Source organism: Peromyscus eremicus, chromosome 23 (genome assembly GCF_949786415.1).
Source record: "Peromyscus eremicus chromosome 23, PerEre_H2_v1, whole genome shotgun sequence".
In the NCBI taxonomy this organism is placed as follows: Eukaryota; Metazoa; Chordata; class Mammalia; order Rodentia; family Cricetidae; genus Peromyscus; species Peromyscus eremicus.
This window is the reverse complement of record NC_081438.1, coordinates 33,208,193-33,233,930: the sequence shown is the minus strand read 5'-3', so window position 1 is coordinate 33,233,930 and position 25,738 is coordinate 33,208,193. Positions and strand designations below refer to the sequence as shown.

General features: G+C 36.2%; 1 pseudogene; it reads left to right on the top strand.

Annotated features, from left to right (window-relative positions):
- The first annotated feature begins 1,596 nt into the window (after nt 1-1,596).
- On the top strand, nt 1,597-23,935 carry LOC131897929 (vomeronasal type-2 receptor 116-like; annotated as a pseudogene).
- Nucleotides 23,936-25,738: the final 1,803 nt, after the last annotated feature.

The window sequence follows — 25,738 nt, the reverse complement described above, 5'->3', positions numbered from 1 at the left end:
AGAATTAGGAGATTAGTGACAATAGAATAGTCTCTTAATTTTGGTTTCCTTCTGTCCCATATCAGATGGCTCTTCTGACATGATACAGAGATTTTGCATTTTCCTTTTAGCGAAGGTGCTTGGGTTTACAGAAGGAGAGAGGTGTTCTCCAACTCCAAAGCTAGCTTTAAGTTTTAATTGAACTGGGACTACATAAAGACCATTTGTGTTATGTGACTGTAGAGAAGAGCAGAAACAACATTTAGGAAGACTTATGAAAATTTGTATATGTCATATACAAATATGCCAATTTACTCTTTTTATTTGGCCATTTTTTTCTGGATGATTTGTCTTTTTCCTCAGACATCTCATTTGTCCAATTTTCTTCAGATTCCTTAGCCTTTATTCTCCTGAAAGACAAAATCAAAAACCCTTCTCCAATCCTAACTTTGGGGAGGTTCCCTTTTGGCAAGTTATATCTGATTAAATTAAAAGCCTTTGTTAGTGGTATAAGTTAATTTTAAATTGGATGCTCATGCTGGCTTTTAATGGACTGATTATCTTCTTGCATGCTTCACTTGCATTCTCAAAAGCCATAGTTTTAATTATTATCTGTCTAGCTTCTGAATTTGATATCATTCTATTTACAGCTGAAGACAGACTTTGCAAGAAATCTGTGAAGGATTCTTTGGGGCCCTGTATAACTTTTGTAAATGTTTCAATTTTTCTTCTCTGCTTCCTCAATTCTGTCCCATGCATTTATGGCTGCCGTGCAGCATAGAATTAGGATATGGTTATCATATAAATATTGTCTTTGTATATCAGCATAATTGTCTTCTTCAAGAAGCTGATCCTGAGAAATTACCACAACTCCACTCCTACATTGTTGTTCTTTAGTTTTAGCCTCCTCTTTCCACCCTGTTCTCCACTGTAATTGCAGTCTAGCTTCTAGGATAGCTGTTCCTAATTCTTTCCAATCTTGAGGGATAATTCTATTACAAATTGACCATGAGTTTGTCATCTGCTTTACAAATGGAAAATGCATATCATATGATACTATAGCTTCTTTAAATCTCCTTAAATCTATTTTTTTCTACTGGAGTCCAGTTAGCTTATACACACCCTTGAGCATTTGGCAGTTCCTGCAATGTTAGTGGATAGATTAAGTTTGATTGTTTGAAAACAGGCTGTTTCTCTGTAACGGTATAATTCAATCCTGAGATAGGTTCACCTTTAAATTTTCTTGTCTGGGTCTTACTTTCCCTATAATTCATTTTAACAGGTTTTTCTAAAGCTTTTATCTTTTTATTCAAATTGGCCAGCCTTTTTATTGCTAAAATAAAAATGATTAAATAAATAATATTCATAATTGATGTTACATTTATTCCATCAACATTAATTATCCTCTCATTTAATTGTTCCACTTTCAGAATGACCAATGTTTTATCAAACAGACACTAAATTCCTTCCATTGTAAAAATGTTTCCCATTTTATAATGTGGGAAAAAATTCTCTTTTAATTAATTTTTCCCTTTAAGATATGGTAATTGACTTACCAATTCTGTTGACTGCATAGAAGAGTAGAAGTCTGAGGGAAATTCAAAGCAGTTACCTATTATGGTGGCAGTCTCAGATGGGAATCTAGAGAAAGCACACCACCCACCAGGAGCAAAAAGCCAAAGAGACTCCTCTGGCCAAGGTAGGGTGGAGATCCATCTGCGTGCAGTTATGGCCTGAGCCAGGGGACTGTAAGGCCACAAGAGGCTTTTTATTGAATTCTTGCCTCAATCATTGGAGCACCTATTGTAGACAAATTGCTAAATGCTCTTATTAAATAAAAAAACCAAGAGCCAGATATTGGGATTAAAGTCTGAGAGAGAACAGAGGAATAGGAAAAGCCATAGCTAACCTCACCTTACCAACTCTGCAGCTTCCAAAGCAAGCTATTTCCTGACTACCCACACCTGTATACCTTTCTGTCCTGGTTTTTATTTGCTCTTGGAGCCCAGCTACATCTCTTCCTCTTCCTGCCAAGTTCTGTGTGCTACCGTTGCCTGACTTCTATGATACTAGCTTTTTCCTCTGATCCTCAGGTAAATTTTACTGGGAGTTACAGTGATTGGGGGACACAATACATCACCAATTTCTCCCATAAATCTGAAACACAGAAATTCAAGCTGAAGGTTTCCTTGATCCTGCTTATATTCTGAACCTCTGAATAAGATAGACTAGGTTTCTGTGAGAGTCAGATCACAAAGTCTCAGCAGTTCTTGCTTCCATGTTCCCTGTCTTGGACATTGGTCTTTCCAGCCACATCTGGTCCAATAATAATGACCTTAACTACTGATAACCTATAAAGTTACACATTTTTAATTAAAAGTCACAGGTATCAAAGTTTAGAGGCTTAACATAGCCCTCTGGGAGACACAAATATAGACTCACTTATAACCTAGGTCCAGATAGTAAAACTGTAGATGCCTGTGACATTCAGTAAATATAATTGTTTTCAGAACTCTCTCTTTTATTCTGAAGATGAATATTGAAGTGTGTGGCAGTACTCAGGTTAGAAGCTAGCTGCTATATTCAACTTAGCAACTTAGGTTCTATGAAGTAATAGAGTGGAATCAATGTGTAGTTATGACTAACATGTTTGGTATATTTGCACAGGTGAAATGAAATTTACAATTATAGCACTTTCTGCTCCTAAGTTTGACTTAATTTAAAGTATTATGAATAAACACTTTATACATGATGCATGGAGTATATAAGCTTTTATTTATCTATTTATCTGATTATTTATTTATTTACCTAGGAAAAATGGAAGGGGTGCATTCAACACACCACACTAAAGAAAACATAAATAGTCTCTGAATCATTTCTCTGGATGTAGGGAGGGTTTGGGATTTTATATTACCTGAACATTTCAACATTGAATAAACGCACAATAGCACAGTAGGTCTGAGTTCAAAATGTAAATAGAAAACTTAATCTGACCATTGATTGAGCTATTAATTTGTAATTCATGAATTCAGCCTATCAGTTTCCCAGAGTTGGTACAGATAACTATTGAGGTATAGAGAGACATGGAAGAAATATTGATATGCAGACATGTAAGATTTGTAAAAAAGTGATTTTAGATTCATCCAGAACATTGACAAGTTATATTGCCAAAGGGAATAATCAGTTTTAAAGATCAAGATGTCTTGCTTATTTTCATTGAGCCCTGCCTGTTTGGGACATTTCCAGGATGTTTTCTGTCTCATCTCCCCTGGCATCCTCCCTTGCATGGTCTTTGCATCATCCTGAGTCACTGTCTCATGTAACTTTTGTGACATAGAGCTCTTGCCAAATCTATTCAAGACGACTCTTCCCTTGGGTCTTGATGTTCTTTCCTTTTGAAATTGTGAGGCTGGGGATTCAAGAAGATTCCCAAATGTATTTTGAAGCTTGTTTTTATCTTGAGTGCAATGTCTCAGATGGGAAATCTCAGGAAAGAAAATTGTCCAAAATTCTCCATCGAGTTTAGAAGAGGCTTGTCAAAAATATATGTGATTAGAATAATGATTTTAATCACCAAAAATATTACCAACTCTTCTGCTCACAAAAACATGATCTCTATATGTAGCAGCTGAGCACATTGGGATCTGTGTCCCCATGCTTACAGTGTGGTAGACACTACTATTTCATGATGTTCTCTTGGATTTTTCTTCTCTTGCTCCTGGAGACTCTTGTTCCTTTTTATACCTTTAATGATTTTCAGTGCAATTTAAAGCCACTAAATCCTTTACACACTGATGGAAATGTGACGTTTGCTGCACTTTTTTCACTTTTTAGTTATCAATGCAAGAAAATATATGCTTTTAGATGCGAAGATAAACTTATGATAAAGTAAGTTTTTTTGAAATTTACTCTTTTTCGAATTCAGATTTCATTGTCTTCAAGTAAGTTTGGTTTCACATGAATTTAACTTTAATTTCCCATGTTGTCATTCCCTTTCTTCTATTCAAAAAACTTTTTTCAGGTATGCCTTTTTTCTTCTCTCATAGAAAGAAGAGTTTGTTTTAATTCATGTTATTTTACACACTTGATAAGGTGAATCTCTCTACATTCCTCTGCCTTGCTTTCACCTTTTCAGGTGTGGGACATTTTCATGACTTTCTCTGCAGACAGAATATTTTTAAAAAGCTGACATGTTGTTTTGGGGATTTTTCAAAGTGTAGTTTTTCTCCTTGGGGATGAAATAATGCCATACATTGCAGTGACTACAGAGTCTTTGTGTGATGGTAGAGAGAGGGACTGCCTGTGCTAACTACTGCTGTTTTGGAAGTCAGAATATGAGAATTTGCTTTGTGGACTTTATCTGCTAAAATGACTTACAATATGTATGTATAATTTTGATTAGTAATCTTTTAGATTCTGTTACTTTTACATGATTCTATTTCTTTCCAGTGTTTCTAATTATTTACAACCGGTATATGTCTGTTCTGTAGGCACATAAATGTTGGTGACCTCTGAGGGTTGTTTCTTAGTTTGTTGCCTGCAGGATTAGAGGGGATTTGCAGACAAAGTCATAGACTCTGTCCTATGGAGAGGACTCTGCTGGAGAGAAATGTCTTCTTTGTGAAGGATGTAAGATTTATTTTATTCCATGCAGACATTTTTGTGGCTTTAGAATCCTCCTATTAAGTTCTCAAATGGAGGAAGATAGCTTGCATTCCATTTAGAACAAAACCCTGTGAAATGAAAATGTGCAAGCAAGGTACAGGAGGAGAGTCAGCAGATAGACAATTAGGAGTAAAGATACATTTAGGTCCTTGAAATACAATTGTGTTTTTGCTGAAACCTGGATGTAGTGCTAAGTTATCAGGCCTGGAATATAGAACAGGTAACATGATCAAGGAGGAAAAGTTGATAGACATAAGAATTTTTTGACAGCTTAGTTTGAAATAGACACAGCAAATATGGTGGCAGAACTCCATTCCCATGAATGTGCCTATGTGACTATATGTGGAAAGTGGGTTTTTTTGTCTTTTCCCCTCTTACTTCATTCTCCTCACATTTTGATTGGATCCACACAAGTATTTTCTTTCTGATAATCATAACAAAAAGTACATTGAATGTGTGACCAGGAATATATTCTATTGCTATTATATTTTTTATGTCTTAATCTCTAATTTTATTTTACCTTCATGAGGTCCTAATTTAAAAGACAATTATAATATATATATATATATATATATATATATATATATATATATATATATATATATCCCCACATTCTCACTATGTTTAGTTGTTACTTGAGTTTATGATTTTAGCCATTCTGACATGTGTAAGTTAGAAGACCAATGTTCTTTTCATTTGCCTTTGGCTGATGGCTAAGGTGTTGAACATTTCTTTAAGTGACTCTCAGCCTTTTGAGATTCCTCTGTTAAGAATTTCTGTTTAGGTCCCTTTCCCTTTTTTGAATTGGATTATTTGGTCTCTCACTGTTTAGTTTCCTGAGTTTTAATATATTTTGGATATCAGCCCTTTGATATGCAGTTTGTGAAGGTATTTTCCCATTCTGTAGGCTGCTGTTTTGTCCTTTTGACAGAGTCCTTTGCATTGGAGAAGGTTTTTAATTTCATGGAGAATATATTCCTTGTAGTTTGGACTTGATAATGTTTCTAATTAGCTGTTTTCTTCCTAATAAACACCTTATTCATACATTTAACATAATATTTCACAATATAGGACATAATGTTTGCTTTGTGGTTGTTCTAAAAATTATCACAATGTTATGTTCATTTCAAATAGCTTTTATATTTCTATTTGTGAAATAAAAATATGAATTTCTAAATTGATCAAAAGCTTTCCGCCCTTATCTTGATTATTCATTTTTATCATGTATGCCCACTGTCTAAAAATATGACCACAGCAATTCTTCTAGTCCATGCACCCTCATTAATAATATAAACTGCATGTCATTTAAAGATCCCTGAAATATCAATGGTTTTACCACCCATTAATTTTTCAAGTCATTCATATCATTCTTTTAACTGAATTTCTAACATATTCTATCTTTTTTTTTGATTTTTCAATATAAATGATATGAAATGGGAACTACTCAATAATCCATAGTGGATATTTTTGTACTTAGTCTCTTTGTATCTCAGTATCTTGAAACATCATTACGCTACTCAAAATACTCGAAATAATCAATGCGTAATTTTTTTTAGTTTTTGCATCTATCTGATGATCAGTGATGTTGAAAACTTTTTAAAGTAGGTACTAGTTGTATGTATTTTTCTTTGGCACAGAATCTGTTCACGTTAATGAAGCATGTTTTCTCCCTTTACATGGTTTCCTGATGATAGGGTTTTTTCTTCTGTACAAAATATTTTTCTGTTTAGTTTTGTTAGTTGCATCTTCACTTTGTATGGTTACATCTTTTGATATCTGTGGCTATTTTGTGTAACATTGTCATTCTCTTCAGTAAGTTCTTGCCTACATTAATGTCTCGACAATTATTAGGTGTGTATTCTCCTATCACATTCAATGTTTCATGTTTTAAGCTAAGGACTGTGATCATTTTGAAATGATTCCTATACAATATGGAGGAAAATGTTCCCTTTTCACTCTCTTGTATGTTGATACCCAGCCTCTCAGCTGCCTTTATTGTGTAAGCTGTTTGTCCTCAACTGCTCATTTTCCTCCTTGCTTAAAAAATATTTGGCTGTACTATTAGTGTGTAAAGGTAATTACAACTACCTATAAGTACCAGCTTACCCTGGAATAATGGCTATCATAAAAAAATCTAACCATAAGAATTTGAAAGTTTGCCAGCAAAGAGAAATCATTTGATGTTTGTGGGCCTTACAATGTATACAGATGTTGTGAAAATCATTTTGGAGGCTCATCAAACTTTTAAAATAGAAATAAAATGACAGAATTTCACTTCTGGTCTCATTCCAGAAAACTCTGCACTCAATCTTGGAGACTTTCTACCACTGTGAATAATGTTTTAATCATTTTTTGTTTTTAATTATTGTTATTTTTCATAATTTAAATACATTTTTCAATTTTATTTTTATTTATTATTTTCAGTATAAATTTATATTCATTTAAATATGTTTATATAACTAGATACACATTTCTACAAAATATTAACCATTTCTTCATGATGAGAACATTCTATTTTCCAGCTCTTCTCATGCATGTGTGTGTGTGTGTTTGTGTATGTGTCTATTTGTTGAATTTGTATAATATGTTATAGCATGAATACTTTTGAACCAGCTTTAAAATTCTATCAATATATTATTTTTTCTATTTACATGTTTTTTCATTTATTGTGCATATTAGGTTTTATTTTATCTCTGTTGCCAGTGTAGTTATTATTTTGTGCATTACTAATCAATGAATACATTTTTTAGCTTTACTGGTTTACATGTATACATAGAGTCCTTTGATTACATGATGTAGGCTATCAAGATAAATCACAGGGGCAGAAATTTCAAATCCAGATATCTTGATATATATTATGGAATCTAGAAGACTTAGGTTCTAATGATAGTAATTACAGTGATTGAATGGTCTTGGTAGTGGGATGATAGCAAGCAGGCAAAAACCAAAAATTTCCTACTTCCATGTCCATATGTAGGCTTCCATCATATATGATCCTCATTAAAGACATGTCATCCTGCCTATGGATCTAGATTAGGGAAATGTGTAAAATACCTGGATTAAAAGAATGTCTCCCTACCACTAAGATCCATATAATATGTAGTTAGGTAGATAAACAAGAATAGACATTACAAGTACACCCTTTGCCAAATGGACACACAATCATACATCCTTTTGATGTGATTAATAACCAAATAGACAGAGCATGAGACATAGGAGATTTAACAAATAAATTTACTATGTATTGTGAGAATATTCTTACAATGGGAGGTGCTCAAGTAATGTCTATCCCTTCTCTTTAAGTTCTCAATGACAACAAGTTCCATTCTCATCAAAATTCACTATTGGGAACTCACAATTTCATAGGGCTTACTTACAGAAAATAAGTAAGGTCTTTCTGATGACAATGAGATGACCTAGAGCTGGTTACACTGAAAATTCTTTACTCAGTATGTATGAAGATAATTTATCATTTTATAAATAGTATCCCCCTTCCATTGTTTAAAAATATTGTCAAGCCAGCTTCTTATTTTGTCAGTTTGTATTAACTATTAAGATGTCCCTCTGAGGTAATTTTCTTCTTCAAAGAAATGAAGATGACTGTTGTTTAAGTTGAGTGATTGAACAAAATCACCATGTAGGATCTTCAGAAACACATTTATTCTTTTATTTGTTATAATGATGCTTTATTGGAGAGAAATATTGTTATTGTTGGGTCCAGTGCAGCATAATAATAGAATAATGGGGGACAGACCACAAAAGTCTATTAAACCAGAAGAAAACTTTATTCCAGAAAAGAAAATAAAAAAATCACTGCAGGAGCTTATCAGCTTATCAGCTACCTGAGACCACAGCCAGAGTTTAGGATTATGAAGCTGTGGTAAAGGGGGAGGGTTTCAACCCCCTTTTAATAGCAAAAGTAAACATCAGGCACAGAGTTCATGATAAGAGTCAAGTAGAAACATCAAGTATGAGATGCATACTAAAAGTCACATAGAAACAACTATAAGAAGTTAACTTTTGGTCCATGCTTTTGTTGGCTATAATGGGCAAAGGGTTTAAAAGTTACCATTGGCTGTTGACAGAGGAGGTGGCTACAAGCAGAGAGCCATTGTTAGAAGTTAACCTTTTGAGGTGATGACTATCTGCTTTTATTTTTTTAGATTTACAAATTTGTATTTCTATATTTGTGGACACTTCACTTAGAATCATTAAAATATTTATTTCTGTATATGCATTCATATATATAATGTATATATGTATATATATACATATATGTCACATTTAAAAGCACAGATACAACTGACTTGTACATAAATGATGACTATTTTCTAATATGAGCAACATATCCTGGTTTAGGAGCAATAATATCATAAAGGTAATTGATAACCTTAAGGGACATGAACCACATTGTAGAACTAGATTTGGGATAAGCATCAAGGAGATATCATTTTGACCAGAACTGTGTGATACCATATCTCTTTGACTTAAAGTACACATTAAATTTACATGTTGAATCTCAGGTTAGTTTTTCCAAAGAAGTGTTCAGGAACATAGTCATTTCTATTTATTTTACCTATGTGGTCAGGTTGATTAAATACATATTTTATTTAAGTTTTTTTTAAGTTGAGTATTACTATGAACAAAATAACCTAGAGCCAAGTCAACTATTATTCTTTTCTGGAGCATTTACTTATAACTATTTTGTGATTAAATACATGATATGAAAAACAAGCCATAATTTCATGTGGACAGTTTATACACAAAAATATAACAAATATAAACTGACTAAACCTAAGAATAATAGGGATAGAAGAAGGAGAAGAATACAAACTCAAAGGCACAGAAAATATATTCAACAAAATCATAGAAGAAAACTTTCCCAACTTAAAGAAGGAAATGCCTATAGATATACAAAGGTTACAGAACACCAAATAGACTGGATCCAAAAAAAAGTCCCCTTTGCCACATAACAATCAAACTACTAAATGTACAGAATAAAGAAAAAAATATTAAGAGCTGGAAAGGAGAAAGGCCAAGTAACATATAAAGGCAGACCCATAGGAAAAACACCTGACTTCTCAATGGAGACTCTAAAAGCCAGAAGGTCCTGGACAGAAGTTATGCAGACCCTAAGAGAACATGGATGCCAACCTAGACTATTACACCCAGCAAAACTCTCAATCAACATAGATGGAGTAAACAAAATATTCCATGATAAAACCAGATTCAAACAATATCTTTCCACAAATCCAGCCCTACAGAAAGCACTAGAAGAAAAAATCCAACCTAAGGAATTTAGATGCACCCATGAAAACACAGGCAAAAGATAGTCCCACACAAATAAATACCAATGAAGAGAAACATACAACACTACCACCAAAAATAACAGGAATTAACAATCACTAGTCATTAATATCCATTAATATCAATGGTCTCAGTTCACATATATAAAGACACAGGCTAACAGAATGGATATAAAAACAAGATCCATCCTTCTGCTGCATACAAGAAACACACCTCAACTTCAAAGACAGACACTACCTCAGAATAAAAGTATGGGAAAAGACTTTTCAATAAAATGGATTTAAGAAGCAAGCTGGTGTAGCTATCCTAATATCTAATAAAATAGAATTCAAACTAAAATCAATCAAAAGAGATCGGGAAGGTCATTATATATTTATCATGGTGAAAATCCGACAAGATGAAGTCTCAATTCTGAATATTTATGCCCCAAATACAAGGGCACCTACATTTGTAAAAGAAACATTCCTAAAGCTTAAAATGCACATCAAACCTCATACATTAGTAGTGAGAGACTTCAATACCCCACTTTCACCAATGGACAGGTCTGCCAGAGAGAAACTTAACAGAGAAATAAGGGACCTAACAGACAGTATGACTCAAATGGACTTAATAGATATCTATAGAATATTCCACCCTAACACAAAAGAATATACCTTCTTCCTAGCACCCCATGGAACCTTCTCCAAAATCGACAACATGTTTGGTCACAAATCAAATCTCAACACATACAAAAAATTGAAATACCCAACATCCCTTTATGATAAATGTTCTAGAGATATCAGGAATACAAGGAGCATAACAACACATAATAAAGACAATTTACAACAAGCCGACAGCCATCATCAAAGTAGATGGAGAGAAACTCAAAGTGATTCCACTAAAATCAGGAACAAGACAAGGCAGCCCACTCTCCCCATACTTATTCAACATAGTACTTGAAGTTCTAGACAGAGCAATAAGACAACAAAAGGAGATTAAGGGGAAACAAATTGGAAAGGAAGAAGTCAAACTTTCCCTATTTGCAGACGATATGATAGTATACATAAGTGACCCAAAAAGTTCTACCAGGAAACTCCTACAGCTGATAAACTCCTTCAGTAAGGAGGCATGATACAAGATTAACTCAAAAAACTTAATAGCTCTCCTATATACAAATGACAAACAGGCTGAGAAAGAAATAGAGAAATATTACCCTTTACAATAGCCACAAATAATATAAAACACCTTGGGGTAAATCTAACAAAACAAGTGAAAGACCTGTATGATAAGAACTTTAAGTCTCTGAAGAGAGAAATTGAAGAAGATATCAGAAAATGGAAAGATCTCCCATGCTCATGGGTAGGTAGATTAACATAGTAAAAATGGCAATCTTACCAAAAGCAATCTACAGATTCAATGCAATCCCCATCATAATCTCAACACAATTCTTCACACATTGGAAAGAAAAATACTTAACTTTATATAGAAAAACAAAAAACTTAGCATAGCTAAAAGATTCCTGTATAATAAAGCAACTTCTGGAGGCATCATAATCTCTGACCTCAAGCTCTACTATAGAGCTATAGTAATAAAAACAGCTTGGTACTGGCATAAAAACCAACATGTGGACCAATGGAATCTAATTCAAGACCCTGACATTAATCCATACACCTATGAACATATGATTTTCAACAAAGAAGCCAAAACTGTACCATGGAAAAAAGAAGGCATCTTCAACAAATGGTGCTAGCAAAGCTGGATGTCATCATGCAGAAGATTGCAAATAGATCCATATCTGTCAACATGCATAAAACTCAAGTCCAAGTGGATCACAGACCTCAACATAAAGCCAGTTACATTGAACTTGATATCAGAGAAAGTAGGAAGTAGTCTTGAATGCATTGGCACAGGAGACTACTTCCTAAATATAACACCAGTAGCACAGACACTGAGAGCAACAATTAATAAATGGGATCTGAAACTGAGAAGATTTTGTAGAGCAAGGGACATGGTCAATAATGTGTCAAACAAAATGACAGCCTACAGAATGGGAAAAGATCTTCACCAACCCCATATCTGACAGAAGGCTGATCTCCAAAACATATAAAGAACTCAAAAAGCTAGACTTCAAAATACTGAACAATCCAATTAAAAAATTGTCTACAGAGCTTAACAGAATTCTTAACGGAAATCTCAAATGGCTGAAAGACATTTAAGGAATTGCTCAACATCCTTAGTCATCAGGGAAATGCAAATCAAAACAACTCTGAGATACCATCTTACACCTGTCAGAATGGCTAAGATCAAAAACACTGAAGACAGCTTATGTTGGAGAGGATGTGCAGCAAGGGGAACACTCCTCTACTGTTGGTGGGAATACAAACTTCTACAGCCACTCTGGAAATCAGTATGGTGGTTTCTCAGACAATCTGGAATAAGTCTTCCTCAAGAACCAGCTATAACACTCTTGGGCATATACCCAAGGAATGCTCAATCATACCACAAGGACACATGCTCAACTGTGTTCACATCAGCATTATTCATAATTGAAAGCACCTGGAAACAACCTAGATGTCCCTCAACTGAAGAATGGATCAAGAAAATGTGGCACATATACACAATGGAGTACTACTCAGCAGTAAAAAACAATATCATGAAATTTGCAGGCAAATGGATGGAACTAGAAAATATCATACTGAGTGAGGTAACCTGGACTCAGAAGGACAAACACAGTATGTACTCACTCATAAGTGGATACTAGATGTGAGGGAAGGGATGGCCAGACTGCAACCCATAGATCCAGAGAGGCTAGGTAACAGGGAAAGACCCTAGGAGGGACACATGGATGGCCTAGCAAAGGAGGAGTGGATGAAGTCTACATGAGCAGACTGGGTGTAGGGGTGTGGCGGAGAGCAAGGAGTTGGGGATGAGAGCATAGGGAAATGGGAGGGTCAAGCTGGAACAGGGACAGAATGGGTTGGCAGGGAGGGACATACCATGATAGATGAGGCCATCAAGGGAATAGGAAGAGGCAGGGTGCCAGCGAGGCTCTCAGGAATCTACAGAGATGATCCTACCTTGAACTGCAGTGGTTAAGAGGGTGGCTGGACTGGTCTACTCTGGTGACCAGTCTAGTGAATACCATAACTGTCATCATAGAGCCTTTGTCCAGTGACTAATGGAGGCAGATGCAGAGATCCATGGCCAGGCACCAGGCTGAGCTCCAGGAATCCTATTGGTGAGAGAGAGGAGGGATTCTGCAGGCAGGGGACTTTGAGATCATGATGGGAAGACATGCAGAGAAGACCGGCCACACTAGTTGAAGTCCATGAACTATAGACTAGTGGCTGTGGAGCCCCCATGGGACTGAGCTAGGCCCTCTGGATAAGAAAGACAGTTGTTTGGCTTGAATTGTTTGGGGTGCACCCTGGCAGGGGATCAGGATCCATCCCTGGTGCATGGGCAGGCTTTTGGGAGTCTGGTGCCTGTGGTGTGGTGCCTTCTGCAGCCTTGGTGCAATGGGGAGGGGTTTGGACCTCCCTAGTCTTAGTGTGCTGTGCTGTGCTGACTCCCCATAGGAGACCTTGATTTGTGGGATGTGGGTTGTCTTGGGAGTGAGGGCTGGGTGATGGTAGGAGGAAATAGATGGGTTCTGTGGATGGTATATAGAGTGAGTAGAAAATTTCTTAATAAAGAAAAATAAAAAATAAAACACTGATTGGCCAGTTGCCAGGCAGGAAGTATAGGCAGCATGAGCAGACCAGGAGAATGTTGGGAGGAGAAAGGGCAGAGTCAGGATTCACCAGCCAGACACAGAGGAAGCAAGATGACAAGGAAGAACTGATTAAAGGTACCAAGCTAGGTGACTAAACATAAATAAGAATTATGGGTTAATTTAAGTGTAAGAGCTAGTCAGTAATAAACTGGAGCTAATGGCTAAGCAGTTATAATTTAAAAAAATGGGCATGAATATAGCTACTCAAAGAGGGAGGCACTTTCCTGTCCATGAGGATATTACATCCAAGAGATGAAAGGAAAACCTGCTAATTGAGAATCTCACTTCAGTTAAATTACACAGATGCTAACATGATGTAACTGAAGCACCTTAAAAATATATTTATCCACTATGCAATGCTTCAGAGTATGCTTTATCTTCATGCCTTTAATGTACATGTTCAAGAAAAAGCCAAAAAAATAATCATTCCTGGGTAATTTGGAAAACAGGAGCATGTTTGGGTTTGAAAGATGTTTCAGAAAGCATCTTCTATTTAGAAGGACTCATCAGAGGTATTTTGTGAGTAACTATACAGAAAATCCCTCTTTAAACCTGCAAGTACTACAAAGCCTCCTGGGTTTAAAATAAATAATGAATTTTGTGGTATTATGAAAAAAATATAAAAGACAAATTCTAAAAAAACAATATTTGATGATTATTGCTGGTTGAGATTAGATTTTTATCTTTTTCACTGTAAAAGGAAAACCTCACAGAAGTATCTTTATTCAACATGTTGTTAGTTTGGGCAGAAACAAAAGCAGACATTCACATAACAAACATGACGGGCAAAGGACATTTTACCTCAGTTAGAGGAAAACTGACTTGGACTTACCAGTCAGAATTAGCAGTGAGACCCAGTAGAGCCTACAATAGAAGCACTTTCCTGGCTACAGTTTCTCTCTCACATGGCAATTCTTCCTTAGAGTCTCTGTAGAGGTTTGTGATTTTAATTAGGATCTTTTTAGAGGCTAGTAATTATATCATCTAACAACATATTAATGTTAAAACAAACTGAAGGAAAAACAATAATAACAAAATACACACCACAGAGGTCAGATATTTTGTCCATGGTCATATATAATATATGGGTGTGGATCCTATTGGACTCAATGGGACAATGACATATAATGGTGGTCACCATTTTGGATTGTCCTAAGAAGTCACATTGAGTATGCTTGCTTTATGATATCATTAGGCAAACTTAGCCTCCAAGTCAAATGGTTGCTTCCATCTTGATGAGGATCCTCAAGTCATGTGTGCAATAAAGCACGTCATATATTCTGTTCAATTTGAACTCAGCTCCAGGATAATGTAATTACGCCTATCATCAGGGCATTCAAGGTTGTTATGTAATCCACTTTGTGTGGGAGGTAAGAACATAGTGAAGCGATAAAGAAAAAGGCAGGCAAATGTTAGAAATAGCAAAAAACCTGCCACAAAGTATCCCAGGTGATTCAAGTTATGACTGTAGGCTGTTAAACTATAGGAAGTTCACTCAGTCATTCTGCTCTTCATTGTATGGCTCTCAGAAAGGAGAGGAAGATGGCATGGGATAGAGGGAAGGTTGTTCAAAGAGATGTGTTTGGGTGCTGGACTCCTAAACCCTCTCAGGTTCAGATCCAAGGTTGCTTTGGAATTGATACTTTCAACATAGGCAGACATCCCCACAAGCATTGTTGGTCCTTCATCAAAACAAGTGAAAGGATGCAGTCTCCCCATCTATGTACAGACAGAGTGACTGTGGTGTTGGGGGACTTGAGGTTTTTATAGTATAGAACAGGGTAGCCTTTAAGGATGGAAGTCTCCATCAGCTGATTATATCACTAAAGTTTAAAAAAATAGGGGGTTTTATTTGTGTTTCCCCATACTAGAGATTCCAAGGTTAATATCAGTACAGGTCAAGGTTCCTGCCAGGAAATTTTAGACACACCCAAGTCTTTTAGATAATTAAATCATCACTTACTATATACTATGGCAGTCAAAAAAATCCCCACGATAACAAAAATTATTGTTTTTAGATATATAACTTTGAAGGTATAAAAGCCATTGGTACCATATCATCTACAATGTAGTCCAGCATCATACTGTTAGGATATGAATCCATGCCATGAATATTGACAATCCTTCTCTGCAGATTCAAGTTGAGGAGCTACCAGTTTTCTTTGGCCTTCATATTTGCCATTGAGGAGATCAACAGGAACACTCACATTTTACCCAACACATCTCTAGGATTTGAGCTCTATAATGTCGAAAGCAATCTAGAGGATATTATGAAGGAAGCTTTATTTTGCCTCACAGGAATGGGAATAAACATTCCCAATTACACATGTAGAAGAAAGAACAAGGCTGCTGCTGCTTTAATTACAGGAACAGCATGGGAAATGTCTGTACAAGTTGGGAGACTGCTGAATCTTTACAAATATCCACAGGTGAGGAACATGGCTGGGAGGGAATAAGAAACCCATATTAAAATGCAGACGTTTGGTGTGTTTTCAATGTAAAAAGGTGAAGCTGTGACATTCATCTATCAAAGAGATCAAATCAGGTATTTGGTTATATGTCCTCTATGGTGATATTTTATTTGTATTAAAATGTTATTTGTACGTTAATAAATAAAGTTGCCCATAGGTCAGAGCTATTAGCAAGTCATAGGAAAGCAGGGTAGTGGTGGCGTACGCTTGTAATCCCAACACTTGGTACGCAGAGCTAAGTAGGTCTCTGTGTGTTCAGGGATACAGCCATTATTGGATACAAATGCCTTTAATCTCAATACCAATCATGGAAAACCTGGAAGTCTATACAGACAGGCCGGGACGAGGCGGTCATGTGGTTGGGTTTACAACCAATGAGAAGGCAGAACAGAAATTCTATATAAGGACTTTAACACAGAAAGTAGCCCTAGTTCGGAGAGGTAGTACCACCGTAGGAGGAAGGGTAAGGATTTAGCTCTTAGCTCTGACCTCTTGGCTTTCTTCTTTGCATTGGTTCTGTGTTTCTTATTTAAAAAGACTGTTGGTTACATCTACAGTCCTCATATACTTTTCTCGAGATAGAGAAGAGGAAGATACTGGAGCCTATACAGGATGTTCAGAAAACTCTTGTAAGAAATTCTCTATAAATATCTTCAGAAACAAGATGCGAGTTTAAAATACCATGAGCAGAAGGTAGTCTATACCAATACAAAGTGTCACCTCAGGTTTAAAACTGTGTTCTATGTCAATGTTTTCACTTATGTTTCCTATTTCCTTCAGATTACTTTTGGGCCATTTGACGACATCCTAAGTGACAGAGGCCAGTTTTCTTCTCTCTACCAGACAGCACAAAAGGACATGTCTCTGTCACATGGCATTGTCATTTTGATGGTTCATTTCAACTGGACCTGGGTGGGACTGATTCTCATAGATGACCACAATGGGGCTGAGTTTCTATCACACTTGAGAAGAGAGATGGACAGGAACAGAGTGTGTGTAGCTTTTGTAGAAATGGTTCTGGACAGCCAGGTTTACTCGGGCTATGAATCCAGAACAATTCATCAAAATATCCTGAAATCATCTGCAAATGTTGTTTTCCTTTATGATGTTACTCAATATTTACATGGTCTAATATTATATATAGGAATACATTCAATTACTTGGAAAGTCTGGATCATTAAGTCACAATGGGATGTAACTACTGATGTTCCGTATTTCATATTTGATCCATTACATGGGAGTCTCATTTTTGCACAACACCATGCTGAGATTTCTGATTTTAGGAAGTTTATCCAGACATACAAGCCTTCCAAATATCCAGAAGACTATATCCTTGCTCTTTTGTGGAACATATATTTCAATTGCTCTTTTTCTGGACCCAATTGTAAAATATTAGGTAACTGTCAACCCAATGCTTCCTTGGAAATGTTGCCTGGAAATGCTTTGGAAATGGATATGACTGAAGAGAGTTATAATGTATATAATTCTGTATATGCTCTGGCTCACAGTCTCCATGAAATGACTCTGAAACAAGTGGAAATTCACCCTCATGGAAGTGGGGAGGTAAATACCTATCCTTGGGAGGTAATTTCTCTTCTTGTATATATTATCAAACATACTGTGACATATTGAGGTTTCCTAAAAGCACACAATACATGATTGCACACTGTGGCAAGTTTTACCAAAAATCATCTGAGAGACTGTATGTAATTCTTTGTCTAGATGTCTTTGCAGACACATATGTCATTGTTCAGACTGAATGGGTGGCAATAAAGTTTAAATGTGTATATGTCATTATCTGCTTTGTGTTACAGGTATCCTCAGAATCTTCTCATGATTCTATATTCAATTGAAACCCCATTATCTCTAAGTATATTGCAGAACAGAAATAGGAGAACTATATCTTTAATGGTCAAATTCTATTAGATCCTTAAAGTTCAAATTATGAAGCTATGATTTAGATTCCTAAGTGACCATTTTATTTCATTTTGGACATTAACACCCCAATTTACAAACTGAAACTTTGAGTAGATTACTGTTGTGGAAATTTGCTTAAATCAACATTCATTGATAGTAGGAGAAATTGCTAAAGGTCTTATTAATAAAAAACTCAGAGCCAGATATTGGGGTAAATACCAAGAGATCAGAAAAGCAGGAAGAAGTCAGTAATGTTCTTACCAGTTGGTTATCCTCAGCCAAAGAGACCTACTTACTTTATACCCACACCTATATGTATTTCTGTTCTTCATCTCACTTCCTCTCTCTGCCTAGCTACATCATTTCCTGTCTCTCTGTACAGACCTCCAGACCTCTATGGTTAGTCCTGGGTTTAAAGGCGTGTGTCACCATGCCTTCCTCTGTTCACCAAGGTGGCTTTGAACTCACAGAGATCCAGACGGAACTCTGCTTCACTAGTGACAGGATTAAAGGGATGTGCACCATTGCCTGAACTCTATGTTTAGTATAGTAGCTGGCTTTTTCCTCTGATCCCCAGATAAATTTCATTAGGGTGCACAATATAGTAGAGGACACAATACATCACCACAATTGATTAAATCATTTTGTTTGCTTGCTTATTACTGTGTGTTTGTGTGTGTGAATTCTTTCCTTTGAAATTAAGTAACAAAAACATTATGATGTATTCATTTTTAATATTCATCCATTAAAGTGTTTATAGTTTGATATAACTTACAATTCATATCAGAGATTTAGGACAATGAGACCCATTGCTTCATTGGGTTCTGTTGATCTTTCTGGGAATAAATTCATCATCAAATTCTGTATCTCTTTTAGCTTCACCCTTATCTCAAGAATATCCATTTCAAAAATGGTGCTGGAAAACTTATGGTTTTGGATTCACAAAGGAAATTAGAAGCAGAATATGACATTTTCAACCTCTGGAATTTTCCAGATGGTCTCAGACAAAAGATGAAAGTTGGAACATTTTCTCCAAAAGCTCCACAGGGCCAACAACTCTTTTTGTCTGATCATATGATAAAGTGGGCTATAGGATTTACAGAGGTGGGCTGGATCTTATCTCATTGCTTTGATCTCTATGTCAATAAACATTTGTTTGTGGTTGTAATGGTAGTTGGATCCTTACAGAAGGCTCATTTGTATGCACAAAACTACTGTCATATGAGGAAGTTTTTATTGCATTATTCTGAGTAACGTGATTATTTATTTTTCTATGCTTTTTTCTTTGTGCATGTATTTCCAGTAATAAATACAGTGTCTGTTTATTAAGATTTCATCCTTGTCCTGAAAGCACTTGACAAGTGTAGCAATTTGTCTTGCAGGTTAGAAAATATCAGGTCATGGTCATTTAATTTCAGGCTCATGGCAGTGCATAATAATATGAAGGGCACATGTGCATGGGTCAATTACATGTCTAACTGATAAAAAAAAAGTCAGCAATTTGTCAAACAACAACAACAAAAAAAAAAAAACCAAGCTGACATAACTTAAGAATATAGACTTTATTGGGTCACATTTGGCATGAGCAGTTTATAATGATTCAGGCAATCATGTTGGCAAGGATCTTAGAAAGTGAGTCATGTTGTATCTTCAGTCAGGAAATAGATTGATGTGAACACTGCTCTTCACATCCCTTTTTGTTTTTATTTCAGTCTTTAACAACAGCCAATGAAATAGTGATACCTAATTGTGGAATAAGTATTCTCACTTCAAGTACCCTAATGTATATCATCACTCACACAGATTCACAAAGACTAGTGTATATGGTAATTCTAAAACTTGTCAGATTGACAAATGTAAATTAAGCATCACCATTGGAAATCAAAGCTGCTCACTCCAGCTGTGTACACTCAGGAAGTACACAATAGTATCCACATGCCATTACAGTTGCCCATTTAGACAAGAACTCAGTGACCAAACTTCTTATTTTGCCCTAGCTTTTATATGTTCACAATTGTTCAGATTTCTATTATCGTTTGATCATTATTTAAACATTGATCTTCATGGGTATGCTATATTGAAATTAGAAAGAAGTGGTGCATCAAAACAAGAATCTGCTAAAATAATTATAAAAACTTGCCGACTCAGTGTTCAATATTAAAAAAAACTTTATTGTTTTAAAACTATACACTCCTGAATATTTTCTCTTCTATATTTAATTCCCAGCTTCCTCGTTCTGTGTGCAGCAAGAGCTGTGTTCCTGGATTCAGAAAATCACCCCAGGAAGGCAAGCCTGCCTGCTGCTATGATTGCACTAGTTGTCCAGACAACAAGATTTCCAATGAGACAGGTAAGTGTCAGTCTAACTGGGGTATTCCCTCCCACCTCTTCATAGTGTTCTGAAATGTCTAAGCAGAGAGACAAGTTCTGGGAAGGAAGAGCAGAGATAAGTCCAGTTATTCTTTAAGTTAGAAGTAAAAATATTTTGGTTCATTTTTAATCATCAGTTTAAATGGTGCTCAGGCCATTGAAATTAATACCTGATTTAATTATTTGATACACTATAGCCATTGTTACTTTCAGAGAACAACTTTACTCTGAATAGAGTAGTCTGCCTGATTCACCATGACCTTTAACACACACAGACACACAGACACACAGACACACAGACACACAGACACACACACACACACACACACACACACACACACACTATAAATTCCTGACTTTTCATGTATTTCAAAGCATATTTAGTTTATAGTTAACACACATTTAATAGTTTGATCCTTATGACCCTTACATGCATAATTTCAGTCATGGTTCTATGTTTATCAGAGGTTATCAGAAAGGTCAAATTTGATTTAACTGTGGACATATTTTTAAATGTTTTATTTTAGATTTTCATTCATTTTGTTTTATCTCTGAGTGTTTTGCTTGCATATATGTATGTGTCCATGTACTTGCTTAGTGCATACCAAAGTTGGAAGAAGGATTCATATCTCCTGGTGGTGGAGGCATGGATAGCATTGACCACCATGTAGGTACTTAAAACTAAAACCAGGTCCCCCTTAAGAGTAAAAGATCAATGCTAAATATTTCAAAACAGTAAATTTTCTGCCTCAAATCCTATAAAAAGAAGTGTATCTGTATTGAAAAAAATCACACTTATATCTTTATAAAATATTTGTCATGACTTGTGTACCCTGTGCTTTCACTAAAGAATATATGTGGTTGTGCATATGAAGCATTCTTGCTCTGTTTAGAAACCAATAGAAGTAAACACACAGAACACTGTAGAGACATAGTGCCTTGAGAGTGTGAGCATAGCAGGAGGGCACCTCTAGAAGAAACAAATAAGTGCTGATAATGGAATAAAAGAGTCTATAGACACTAGCAAAAAGATGAATTCAGTAGGTCTTTAATTAGAATTTTCAACAACAATTAAATTGCAAATTCCACTTTGAAAAAATATTGAATGTTTTTAATTAAAGTATGGAATAGAATTATTTTAATGAAAATAGGTAGTAAGTACATTGACACTTATATGTTTTGAATTCAAGATGAAACTCACAAATTAGAAAAGATGAAGTATCACAAAATTATACCATTACCAACTAAGACTAAAACAAGAGTTTTTTTTTTAATTTTTATTTTGCAATACAATTAAGTTCTACATACAGGCACAGATTCCCTTGTTCTCCCCCCTCCCGCCCCCCTCACCTTCCCCCCAGTCCACCCCCCATTCCAATCTCCTCCAGGGCAAAGCCTTCCCCACAGACTGAGATCAACCTGGTGGACTCAGTCCAGGTAGGTCCAGTCCCCTCCTCCCAGGCCGAGCCAAGGGACCCTGCATAGGCCCCAGGTTTCAAACAGCTGACTCATGCAATGAGCACAGGACCCGGTCCCACTGCCTGGATGCCTCCCAAACAGATCAGGCCAATCAACCCACTCAGAGGGCCTGATCCAGTTGGTGACCCTTCAGCCATTGGTTCATATTTCATGTGTTTCCATTTGTTTGGCTATTTGTCTCTGTGCTTTATCCGACCTTGGTCTCAACAATTCTCTCTCATATAAACCCTCCTCATTCTCGCTAATTGGACTCCCAGAGATCCACCTGGGGCTTAGTCATGGATCTCTGCATCCAGATCCCTCAGTAGTTGGATGAGGTTTCTAGCACGACAATTAGGGTGTTTGGCCATCCCATCACCAGAGTAGGTCAATTCGGACTGTCTCTCAACCATTGCCAGCAGTCTGTTGTGGGGGTATCTTTGTGGATTTCTGTGGGCCTCTCTAGCACTTTGCTTCTTCCTCTTCTCATGTGGTCTTCATTTGTTTTATATCTATCTGTTAAGTAGATCTTTTCTCCCTGGGAATGATTAAAGATTTTCATAAAGGGAGTTTTTCCATCATTCAAGAACCTAATAATTCTCATTCTCACAAGCACTATCAGAGAATAAACACACTGGAGAATTCAATAAACTCTATGGAAATATTTTAATTTTGATATTGATTATTAAAACAAAACTACTAGAAAGAAATTTCAAGGCATGTAAAGATGTACTTAACTAACATGACAAAGTCACCCAAAGGAATTCAGAGGGAGAGGGTTCTATGATCAAGTCAGGTTTACATAATTTAATTCAATAATTTATGTCAATATAAATTAAAAAATATTATCACTTAACTGAAAATACATTCAAGTATAGCAATGAGAAGGATAGACTTGTTCTTTTCATGTCCAACAAAGAATATGGGGAGTATTGATCTGAAATGATTCATTAGAGATCATTTGTTAATTATTACAATTGAGACCAGATTTACATGAGTCTGAAACATGAAATGGAAATGTGGGCAAATTCCAGAGAGCTGGTGCTGAGAAGTGGCTTGAGATAAAATGGGAACCTGAGCAGAGACTCACAATACCTTTAATTCCTGAGTAGATATGGATCATTGTGTGAGGTGTCCAGAAAGTCATTATGCAAACGCAGAGCAGAACCACTGTCTCCAGAAAGCATTGACTTTTCTGTCCTATGAAGACCCTTTGGGGATGGCACTCATTTACTTGGCTTTGGGCTTCTCTTCACTAACAGCTGGTGTTCTTGGTGTCTTTGTGAAGTACCACCACACTCCCATTGTCAAGGCCAACAATCAGGCTCTCTCTTATATCCTGCTCATCACTCTGACCTTCTGTTTTCTCTGTCCATTGCTATTCTTTGGCCATCCCAACACAGTCACCTGTGTCCTGCAGCAGAGCACATTCGCAGTCCTGTTCACAGTGGCTCTCTCCACAGTCTTGGCCAAAACTATTACCGTGGTTCTGGCTTTCAAGGTCACAGTTCCAGACAGACTGATAAGGTGGATAATGATATCAAGGGCTCCTAACCTCATCATTCCCGTCTGCACCCTCATCCAGCTTGTGCTCTGTGGAGTTTGACTGAGCACCTCTCCTCCCTTTATTGACTCAGATGCTTACACTGAACATGGACACATAATTATTCTATGCAACAAGGGCTCCACTGTTGCCTTCCATTCTGTCCTGGCTTACCTCTGCTCCATGGCGCTTGGGAGCTACACTTTGGCTTACCTGTCCAGGAACCTGCCTGACACATTCAATGAAGCCAAGTTCATCACTTTCAGCATGTTGGTGTTCTTCAGTGTGTGGGTCACCTTCCTCCCTGTCTACCACAGCACCAAGGGGAAACTCATGGTTGCCATGGAAGCTTTCTCTATTTTGGCTTCCAGTGCAGGTCTCCTAGGATGCATCTTTTTCCCCAAGTGCTATATTATTTTGTTCAGACCACATAGGAATGTGCTTCATCATGTCAGGAACAAGACCACATAGGAATGTGCTTCATCATGTCAGGAACAAGACCACATAGGAATGTGCTTCATCATGTCAGGAACAAAGCACATTCTAGAGGAAAAGTGGATCTTACAGCTTAGTCCATATTTTTCTTAATTGTATTCAAGTCTGTTTAGCATGAATCCAATTGTCAGAGATCATACAGTAATTTAATTTTTTATATTTATTGCTTTCATTTATCCATCTTTATTCTCTACTCTTCTAATATTTTTTATGAATTTCTCTAAGTTAGAATGCCTATTTCCATAAAATTCATTGTCTCTCTCAATTAATATTAAAGAAAGATGAATGGGACATGTATGCATTTTTCACCTCTTCAACATTGCATAACTTTGCCTTTATAGCACCAAATGTTTTTATATGTATCCATGTCTTTGGTGCCCTTGGTATGTTTCCAGGATCTGTGTTTCCATTTCATGTATGTTTTTGCTATGAAGGAAGGCACATTTTAAAAAATGAATACAATTTAGACATGAAGATATTACTCTGCCAAATAATTCCATAATGGGATGCATACTAGAATAGAATAAAGACCAGTCTATTACTTAATTACAACTCAAATCATATAACATTTAATCAGATACTTCCCCACTCAGTTTCATGATGGTACTTTTAGATCTGTGAGGAATGTGAAAATCCCTGCTGTAACCACTTCTATAGAATGTGTGCTCATGTCTATCATTAATTGTAGATGTTCAAATGTTTTGTGTACTCAGTTATAATTATTCACTTTTGATAAATTGCTCTATATTATTTCAACTGAAACTGTGTCCTATGTAACTCCTGCATATTTGTGAATATTCATTTCCCCATATTTTATCACCATTTCATATAACATGTATAGTTCTGACACATTTTATTTCTTGTATAATATACGTTTGCATAAATGTTTAAGACCTTACATACTGTTTGCCTTGTATGTTGTCATTCATTGTAATCAGTCTTTTTATAATTTCAAGAATAAGTTAGTGTTAATTATATCTGCAATTTTAATTAAATTAAAAACAAGCCAGATTGTATCTTTGAGAATATATTCACCTTGTTGACTTTTAAAAATATATTCTCTCTATTTAGAAAACAAATGAGAGAAAACCCAACCAGAACAAAATCAACAAAGATTATCAAAACAAAGTAAAGTATGTAGAACACATGGAAATATAGACACACACACAAAACATATGTTTACACCCTGGTGTACAGCCTGCAATATAAGCAAAAACAATAGTGGCATAGATCTTCGGGGAGTAACCAACAAACATTGGATTTGACTTTTAGTCCAAATCATGAAATGGCAAACATACCTGACACTAATTTCTTGCTTCAAAGCACCTAAGGCTAGATAGCTCAAGGACCTAGGTGCTGTGGGATGGTCTGTATGTCAAGTGTGTTGCTGATTGGTCAGTAAATAAATCACTGATTGGCCATTGGCTAGGCAGGAAGTATAGGCGGGACAAGGAGAAGAATTCTGGGAAGTGGAAGGCTGAGAGAGAGACACTGCCAGCCACCACCATGACAAGCCGCATGGAAAGATCCCGGTAAGCCACGAGCCATGTGGAAAGGTATAGATTAATGGAAATGGATTAATTTAAGATATAAGAACAGTTAGCAAGAAGCCTGCCACGGCCATACAGTTTGTAACTAATATAAGTCTCTATGTTTACTTGGTCGGGTCTGAGCAGCTGTGGGTCTGGCAGGTGAGAGAGATTTGTCCTGAGGTGGGCCAGGCAGGAAAACTCTAGCTACACCTAGGGAAAACCAAATACTACAATTCTAGTAAATAAC